Source organism: Arachis hypogaea, chromosome 4, assembly GCF_003086295.3.
Source record: "Arachis hypogaea cultivar Tifrunner chromosome 4, arahy.Tifrunner.gnm2.J5K5, whole genome shotgun sequence".
NCBI lineage: Eukaryota > Viridiplantae > Streptophyta > Magnoliopsida > Fabales > Fabaceae > Arachis > Arachis hypogaea.
In genome coordinates, this window is record NC_092039.1 from 30892249 (window position 1) to 30902427 (window position 10179).

Consider the following 10179-nt stretch of genomic DNA (forward strand, 5'->3'; position numbering starts at 1 on the left):
AAGCTTAGAGTGGATGTTCAGACCTTTAAACAAAAAGATGGTGAATCCCTCTTTGAAGCTTGGGAAAGATACAAGCAGTTGACCAAAAGGTGTCCATCTGACATGTTTTCAGAATGGACCATATTAAATATATTCTATTATGGTCTATCTGAATTTTCGAAAATATCATTGGACCATTCTGCAGGTGGATCCATTCACCTAAAGAAAACACCTGCAGAAGCTCAAGAACTCATTGACATGGTTGCAAATAACCAATTCATGTACATTTCTGAGAGGAATTCCGTGAATAATGGGATGCCTCAGAGGAAGGAAGTTCTCAAAATTGATGCTCTGAATGCCATATTGGCTCAGAACAAAGTGTTGACTCAGCAAGTTAACATGATTTCTCAAAGTCTGAATGGATGGCAAAATGCATCCAACAGTACTAAGGAGGCAGCTTCTGAAGAAGCTTATGATCCTGAGAACCCTGCAATAGCAGAGGTAAATTACATGGGTGAACCTTATGGAAACACCTATAATTCATCATGGAGAAATCATCCAAATTTCTCATGGAAGGATCAACAAAAGCCTCAACAAGGCTTTAACAATGGTGGACGCAATAGGCTGAGCAATAGCAAGCCTTTTCCATCATCTTCTCAGCAACAGATAGAGAATTCTGAACAAAACACTTCTAATTTAGCCAATCTAGTCTCTGATCTGTCAAAGGTCACTTTCAGTTTCATGAGTGAAACAAGATCCTCCATCAGAAATCTGGAGGCACAAGTGGGCCAGCTGAGTAAGAAAATCATTGAAACTCCTCCCAGTATTCTCCCAAGCAATACAGAAGAGAATCCAAAAGGAGAGTGCAAGGCCATTGATGTAATCAATATGGCCGAATGCACAAGGGAGGAGGAGGACAAAAATCCTAGTGAGGAAGACCTCCTGGGACGTCTCTCAAGCAAGAAGGAGTTTCCTATTAAGGATCCAAAGGAACCTGAGGCTCATATAGAGACCATAGAGATTCCATTAAATCTCCTTCTGTCATTCATGAGCTCTGAAGACTATTCTTCCTCTGAAAAGGATGAAGATGTGACTGGAGAGCAAGTTGCTCAATATTTAGGAGCTATCATGAAGCTGAATGCCAAGTTGTTTGGTAATGAGACTTGGGAAAGTGAACCTCCCTTACTCATTAATGAACTAGATACCTGGATTCAGTAAATTTTACCTCAAAAGAAACAAGATCCTGGCAAGTTCTTAATACCTTGTACCATAGGCACCATGACCTTTGAAAAAGCCCTGTGTGACCTGGGGTTAGGGATAAATCTTATGCCACTCTCTGTAATGGAGAAGCTGGGGATCATTGAGGTACAACCTGCCTTGTTCTCATTACAATTGGCAGACAAGTCATTAAGACAAGCTTATGGAGTAGTAGAGGACGTGTTAGTAAAGGTTGAAGGCCTTTACATCCCTGCTGATTTCATAATCTTAGACACTAGGAAGGAAGAGGATGAGTGTATCATCCTTGGAAGACCTTTCCTAGCCATAGCAGGAGCTGTGATAGATGTCAACAGAGGTGAATTAGTCCTTCAATTGAATGGAGACTACCTTGTGTTTAAGGCACATGGCCATCCCTCTGTGACAAAAGAGAGTGAGCACAAAGAGCTTCTCTCAGTTCAGAGTCAAGAAGAGCCCTCACAGTCAAACTCTAAGTTTGGTGTTGGGAGGCCACAACCAAACACTAAGTTTGGTGTTAAGACCCCATATCCAAATTCTAAGTTTGATGTTGGGACTATACAACATTGACCTGATCACCTTTGTGGCTCCATGAGAGCACACTGTCAAGCTATTGACATTAAAGAAGCGCTTGTTGGGAGGCAGCCCAATTTTAATTACCTAATTTTTATTTTATTTTGTTTTATTGTTATTTTGTGTTTTATTAGGTACATGATCATGAGGAGTCACGAAAAAATCATAAAAAAATTAAAAACAGAATCAAAAATAGCAGAAAAAATTCGCACCCTGGAGGGAGGACAGACTGGCGCTCAACGCCAGTAAGAAGCATCTGGCTGGCGTTCAACGCCAGAACAGAGCATGAATCTGGCGCTGAACGCTAGAAACAAGCAACATTCTGGCGTTTGAACGCCAGGAATGTGCCTTGAGAAAAGCTGGCGCTGAACGCCAGTAACAAGCATGGAACTGGCGTTCAACGCCAGAAACATGCTACACATGGGCGTTGAACGCCCAGAACATGCTTCACATGGGCGTTGAACGCCCAGAACGTGCACCACCTCGGCGTTTAAACGCCAAAATGGTATGCAAAGGCATTTTACATGCCTATTTGGTGCAGGGATGTAATTCCTTGACACCTCAGGATCTGTGGACCCCACAGGATCCCCACCTAACATATTCCCACCTTACCTCCTAATCCTATTTCACTCTTCCCCATGTCACACTTCCCATCAACTTCAATCCCTCTTCCCAATTACCCCCTTCACCATTCACATCCATCCACTCTTCCCCATAAACCCCACTGGTGCACGAAATTGCAATCACACTTTTGCAATCCCGCACAACTAACCAGCAAGTGTACTGGGTCGTCCAAGTAATACCTTGCGTGAGCAAGGGTCGATCCCACAGAGATTGTCGGCTTGAAGCAAGCTATGGTTATCTTGTAAATCTTTGTCAGGATATCAGAAATTATCAGGATTGATTGTGAAAAGCAAAAGAACATGAAATGGTTACTTGTTTTGCAGTAATGGAGAATAGGTTGAGGTTTGGAGATGCTCCATCTTCTGAATCTCTGCTTTCCTACTGTCTTCTTCTTCAGTCACGCAAGTCTCCTTCCATGGCAAGCTGTGTGTAGGGTTTCACCATTGTCAGTGGCTACCTCCCATCCTCTCATTGGAACGATTCCTAATGCCCTGTCACGGCACGGCATTCCATCTGTCGGTTCTCAATCAGACCGGAGTAGAATCCAGTGATTCTTTTGGCGTCTGTCACTAACGCCCCGCCCTCAGGAGATTGAAGCACGTCACAGTCATTCAGTCATTGAATCCTACTCAGAATACCACAGACAAGGTTTAGACCTTCCGGATTCTCTTGAATGCCGCCATCAGTCTAGCTTATACCACGAAGATTCCGGTTAAAGAATCCAAGAGATAACTACTTAATCTAAGGTAGAACGGAGGTGGTTGTCAGTCACACGTTCATAGTTGAGAATGATGATGATTGTCACGGATCATCACATTCATCCGGGTTAAGAACAAGTATTATCTTAGAATGGAAGCAAGCATGATTGAAGGAGAAACAGTAGTAATTGCATTAATCCATCAAGACACAGCAGAGCTCCTCACCCCCAACCATGGGGTTTAGAGATTCATGCTGTGGAAGAAAACGTGTAAAAATGTCATAAGGTCATCAAAAGTTGCATAAGGTACTGATACAATGTCACAAGATCCTATTAATAGTAAACTAGTGTCCTAGGGTTTACAGAAATGAGTAAATGACAGAAAAATCCACTTCTGGGTCCACTTGGTGTGTGCTTGGGCTGAGCAATGAAGGAATTTCGTGTAGAGACCTTTTCTGGAGTTAAACGCCAGTTCTCATGCCAGTTTGGGCGTTTAACTCCAAGTTTTATGCCAGTTCCGGCGTTTAACGCTGGAATTTCTGAGGGAGACTTTGAGCGCCGGTTTGGGCCATCAAATCTTGGGCAAAGTATGGACTATCATATATTGCTGGAAAGCCCAGGATGTCTACTTTCCAACGCCGTTGAGAGCGTGCCAATTGGGCTTCTGTAGCTCCAGAAAATCCGCTTCGAGTGCAGGGAGGTCAGAATCCAACAGCGTCTGCAGTCCTTTTTGGTCTCGGAATCAGATTTTTGCTCAGGACCCTCAATTTCAGCCAGAAAATACCTGAAATCACAGAAAAACACACAAACTCATAGTAAAGTCCAGAAAAGTGAATTTTAGCTAAAAACTAATAAAAATATACTAAAAACTAACTAGATTATACTAAAAACATACTAAAAACAATGCCAAAAAGCATACAAATTATCCGCTCATCACAACACCAAACTTAAATTGTTGCTTGTCCCCAAGCAACTGAAAATCAAAATAGGATAAAAAGAAGAGAATATACTATAGACTCCAAAATATCAAGGAAACATAGCTCCAACTAGATGAGCGGGACTAGTAGCTTTTTGCCTCCGAACAGTTTTGGCATCTCACTCTATCCCTTGAAGTTCAGAATGATTGGCATCTATAAGAACTCAGAACTCAGATAGTGTTATTGATTCTCTTAATTGAGCATAATGATTCTTGAACATAGCTAGTGTATGAGTCTTGGCTGTGGCCTAAAGCACTCTGTCTTCCAGTATTACCACCGGATACATACATGCCACAGACACATAATTGGGTGAACCTTTTCAGATTGTGACTTAGCTTTGCTAAAGTCCCCAATTAGAGGTGTCCAAGGTTCTTAAGCACACTCTTGTTGCCTTGGATCACAACTTTATTTCTTTTCTTTTTCTTTTTCTTTCTTTCTTTTCTTTTTTTTTTCGAAATTTTTTTTTGATTGCTTTTTCTTGCTTCAAGAATCACTCTAATGATTTTTAGATCCTCAATAACATTTCTCTTTCTCCTCATTCTTTCAAGAGCCAACAATTTGTTTTAACATTCTCAAAACAACAAATTCAAGAGACATATGCACTGTTCAAGCATTCATTCAGAAAACAAAAAGTATTGTCACCACATCAAACTAATTCAACTAGTTTCAATGATAAATTTTGAAATCCTGTACTTCTTGTTCTTTTGTGATTAAAGCATTTTTCATTTAAGAGAGGTGATGAATTCATAGGACATTCATATCTTTAAGGCATAAAAGTTCAATTTTATTAATTATGAATTAAAACAAGACTAAAAAAAAATAGATATAGAATGAGACTAGAAAAACGAAAAATAAAAACAAAACTCAATAAAAAAAAAACGAAAAACAGAGGCTCCTAATGATAGAAGTTTTCACAGAGTTAGGACTCAACAACCTTGATTTTGAGAAGTGGATGCTCCCTCAACTTGTGATGAGAGCTTTTGGCGTTTCTTGGAGTTCACGCCCCTTGTCCTTCCATTGACTTCTTGGTGATTGGATGTTCAATAGGTATGAATTCATCTGCTTCCATCTTCACTCCAGCCTCTTTACAGAGCAAGGAGATCAGGCTTGGATAAGCCAATTTGGTTACAGTGGAATTCTTATTTGCAATTGTATAGATCTCACAAGCAATCACATGATGGACCTCCACTTCTTTTCCAAGCATAATGCAATGAATCATCACTGCCCTCTTGATGGTGACCTCAGAACGGTTGCTAGTGGGCAATATGGAACGCCCAATAAAGTCTAGCCAACCTCTTACAATTGGCTTGAGGTCTCCCCTCTTGAGTTGGTTTGGGACACCCTTTGAATTGGTTATCCACTTAGTCCCAGGGAGGCAAATGTCCTCTAGAACTTGATCCAACCCTTTATCTACTCTCACCATCCTCCTATTGAAGGAGTCAGGATCATCTTGTAGTTGAGGTAGTTTGAAGATTTCTCTTATTTTGTCCAGATGAAAGTACATAACTTTCCCTCTGACCATGGTTCTGTAGGTATGGTAAGCAGTTCCAGTCATTCTCTGCTTATCTGTCAACCACAGATTAGAGTAGAATTCCTGAACCATGTTCCTTCCAACCTTTATTTCAGGATTGGTCAGAACTTCCCATCCTCTGTTTCGAATTTGCTCTTGGATCTCCGGATATTCATCTTCTTTCAGATCAAATTTGACTTCCGGGATCACTGACCTCAGACCCATTATTTTGTGATAATGGTCTTCATGTTCTTTGGTTAAGAACTTCTCTTGATTCCAAAGATTCTTTGGATTAGTCTCTTTCTTTCCTCTTGAGTTAGTTTGTTTTCCCTTGGGAGCCATGATCTTGATAGATCTTGGCTTAGTGATCACGGAAAAGCACACCAAACTTAGAGGTTTTGCTTGTCCTCAAGCAAAAAGAAAAGAAAGAAGAGAAGAGAGAGAGAGAGAGGGAGAGGAAATTCGAATGGTGTGAGGAAGGAGGGGTGAGAAACGTTCATTTATAGAGTGGGGGGAGGAGAATTTCGAAAACCAAAAGAGAGATTTGAAAGGAAATTTGAAAAGATATGGAAAGAAATTGAAAAAAGGGTGAGTTTTTGAAGAAGATTTGAGATTATTTTGAAATAGATTTGAAGAATGGTTTTGATTTGTGAAGATTTGAAAGTGAATGATAAAAGGTTGAAGTGCATTTATGTAGAAGAGTATGGGTGAAAAGAGGAAAGTTTGAAAAAAATTGAGTTGAAAACAAAAGTGTGGTCCCCCCACCTTTCTGGCGTTAAACGCCCAGAATGGCACCCATTCTGGCGTTTAACGCCCATATGGCACCCCTGGCTGGCGTTAAACGCCAGAAAACCTTCCTCACTGGGCGTTTTTCTGAACGCCCAGTGATGCTGCACACCTGGCGTTAAACGCCCAGAATGGTGCCCATTTTGGCGTTTAACGCCCAAAATGGCACCATTCCTGGCGTTAAACGCCCAGAATGGGTACCATTCTGGGCGTTTAACGCCCAAAATGCCCCTTACTGGCGTTTTTTCGCCAGTAAGCTCATTTTCTCTGCTTTTTGAGCTGAATCCTTCTGTAACTCTGTGAATTCCTTCATTTTTGATATTTGCCTCTGTAGGAACTAATCATATAACCTCCTAATGACTGGGTTGCCTCCCAGCAAGCGCTTCTTTACTGTCTTTAGCTGGACTTTCACTGAGAATCACTCAAGTCTCAGTTTTGAGCATTCCTGCTCAAAATTTCCTTCAAGATAGTGCTTGATTCTCTGTCCATTAACAATGAACTTCTTGTCAGAATCAATATCCTGAAGCTCAACATATCCATATGGTGACACTCCTGTAATCACATACGGACCCCTCCAACGGGATTTGAGTTTTCCTGGAAACAGTTTGAGCCTAGAGTTGAAGAGCAGAACTTTTTGTCCTGGCTCAAAGACTCTGGTTGACAACTTCTTGTCATGCCATTTCTTTGCCTTTTCCTTATAAATTTTTGCATTTTCAAAGGCATTGAGTCTGAACTCCTCTAGCTCATTTAGCTGGAGCAGTCTTTTTTCACCAGCTAACTGTGCATCCATGTTTAGGAATCTGGTTGCCCAGTAGGCTTTATGTTCCAGTTCCATAGGCAAATGACAGGCCTTCCCATACACCAGTTGGTATGGAGAGGTTCCTATAGGAGTCTTGAATGCTGTTCTGTATGCCCACAGAGCATCATCCAAGCTCTTTGCCCAATCCTTTCTTCGGGCCATCACAGTCCGTTCCAGGATTCTCTTTAGCTCTCTGTTAGAGACCTCAGCTTGCCCATTTGTCTGTGGATGATACGGAGTTGCCACTTTGTGGCTAATTCCATATCTAACCATAGCAAGGTGTAGCTGTTTATTGCAGAAATGAGTGCCCCCATCACTGATTAGCACTCTGGGAACGCCAAATCTGCTGAAAATGTTTTTCTGGAGGAATTTCAGTACGGTCTTAGTATCATTGGTGGGTGTAGCAATCGCTTCTACCCACTTAGACACATAGTCCACTGCCACCAGAATGTAAGTGTTTGAGTATGATGGTGGGAATGGCCCCATGAAGTCAATTCCCCATACATCAAACAGTTCTATCTCTAATATCCCTTGTTGAGGCATGGCATATCCATGAGGCAGGTTACCAGCTCTTTGGCAACTGTCACAGTTACGCACAAACTCTCGGGAATCTTTATAGAGAGTAGGCCAGTAGAAGCCACATTGGAGGACTTTAGTGGCTGTTCGCTCACTTCCAAAATGTCCTCCATACTGTGATCCATGGCAGTGCCATAGGATCCTTTGTGCTTCTTCTCTGGGTACACACCTGCGGATCACTCCGTCAGCACATCTCTTAAAGAGATATGGTTCATCCCAGAGGTAGTACTTGGCATCTGAAATTAATTTCTTTCTCTGCATGTAACTGTACTCTTTGGGTATGAACCTCACGGCTTTAAAATTTGCAATATCTGCAAACCATGGAGCTTCCTGAATGGCAAATAGTTGCTCATCTGGGAAAGTCTCTGAGATCTCAGTAGAAGGGGGGGACGCCCCAGCTACTGGTTCTATTCGGGACAGATGATCTGCTACTTGGTTCTCTGTCCCTTTTCTGTCTCTTATTTCTATATCAAACTCTTGCAGAAGCAACACCCATCTAATGAGCCTGGGTTTTGAATCCTGCTTTGTGAGTAGATATTTAAGAGCAGCATGGTCAGTGTACACAACCACTTTGGATCCCACTAGATAGGATCTAAACTTGTCAATGGCATAGACCACTGCAAGTAACTCTTTTTCTGTTGTTGTGTAGTTCTTCTGTGCGTCATTTAGAACACGGCTGGCATAGTAAATGACGTGCAAAAGCTTGTTATGCCTCTGTCCCAACACTGCACCAATGGCATGGTCACTGGCATCACACATTAGTTCAAATGGCAATGTCCAGTCTGGTGCAGAGATGACTGGTGCTGTGACCAGCTTAGCTTTCAGGGTCTCAAATGCCTGCAGACACTGTGTGTCAAACACAAATGGTGTGTCAGCAGCTAACAGGTTACTCAGAGGTTTTGCAATTTTTGAAAAATCTTTTATAAACCTTCTATAAAATCCTGCATGCCCCAGAAAGCTTTTGATTGCCTTAACATTGACAGGTGGTGGTAATTTTTCAATTACCTCTACCTTTGCCTTATCCACCTCTATTCCCTTGCTTGAAATTTTGTGCCCAAGGACAATTCCTTCAGTCACCATAAAGTGACATTTCTCCCAGTTTAAAACCAGGTTAGTCTCTTGGCACCTTTTCAAGACAAGTGCTAGGTGATTAAGACAGGAGCTAAATGAGTCTCCATATACTGAAAAGTCATCCATGAAGACTTCCAGAAATTTCTCTACCATATCTGAGAAGATAGAGAGCATGCACCTCTGAAAGGTTGCAGGTGCATTGCACAGACCAAAAGGCATTCTCCTATAGGCAAACACGCCTGAAGGGCAGGTGAATGCTGTTTTCTCTTGGTCCTGAGGGTCTACTGCAATTTGGTTGTAGCCTGAATAGCCATCCAAAAAGCAGTAATAATCATGGCCAGCTAGTCTTTCTAGCATTTGGTCTATGAATGGTAAAGGAAAATGATCCTTTCTGGTGGCTGTATTGAGCCTTCTGTAGTCAATACACATGCGCCACCCTGTGACTATCCTTGTGGGAACCAGTTCATTTTTTTCATTATGAACCACTGTCATGCCTCCCTTTTTGGGAACAACTTGGACAGGGCTCACCCAGGGGCTATCAGAAATAGGATAAATAATCCCAGCCTCTAGTAATTTAGTGACCTCTTTCTGCACCACCTCCTTCATGGCAGGATTTAGCCTCCTCTGTGGTTGGACCACTGGTTTGGCATTATCCTCCAACAGGATCTTGTGCATGCATCTAGCTGGGCTAATGCCCTTAAGATCACTTATGGACCACCCAAGAGCTGTCTTGTGTGTCCTTAGCACTTGAATCAGTGCTTCCTCTTCCTGTGGATTTAAAGCAGAGCTTATAATCACTGGAAAAGTGTCACCCTCTCCCAGAAATGCATATTTCAGGGATGATGGTAGTGGTTTGAGTTCAGGCTTGGGAGGCTTATCCTCCTCCTGAGGAATTTTCAAAAATTCCTTTGCCTCCTCTAGTTCTTCTTGATCAGGTTGAGCATCTTTGAAGATGTCTTCAAGCTCTGATTCTAGGCTCTCAGCCATATTGATCTCTTCTACCAGAGAGTCAATGATGTCAGCGCCCATGCAGTCATTTGGTGTGTCTGGATGCTGCATAGCTTTTACAGCATTCAACTTGAACTCATCCTCATTGACTCTCAAGGTTACTTCCCCTTTTTGCACATCAATGAGAGTTCGTCCAGTTGCTAGGAAGGGTCTTCCTAGAATAAGAGTTGCACTCTTGTGCTCCTCCATTTCCAGCACCACAAAGTCAGTTGGAAAGGCAAATGGCCCAACCTTGACAATCATGTCCTCAATTATGCCTGATGGGTATTTAATAGAGCCATCAGCAAGTTGGAGGCATATCCGGGTTGGTTTGACTTCTCCAGTCAACCCAAGCTTTCTGATAGTG

The 10179-nt window shown here is 42.1% G+C and overlaps 1 non-coding gene across 1 annotated transcript; it reads right to left on the bottom strand.

Moving 5' to 3' along the window:
- On the bottom strand, nt 1-104 carry LOC112799408 (small nucleolar RNA R71). Its single transcript, XR_003200990.1, has one exon. It is a non-coding gene; the product is annotated as a small nucleolar RNA R71 (small nucleolar RNA).
- Nucleotides 105-10179: the final 10075 nt, after the last annotated feature.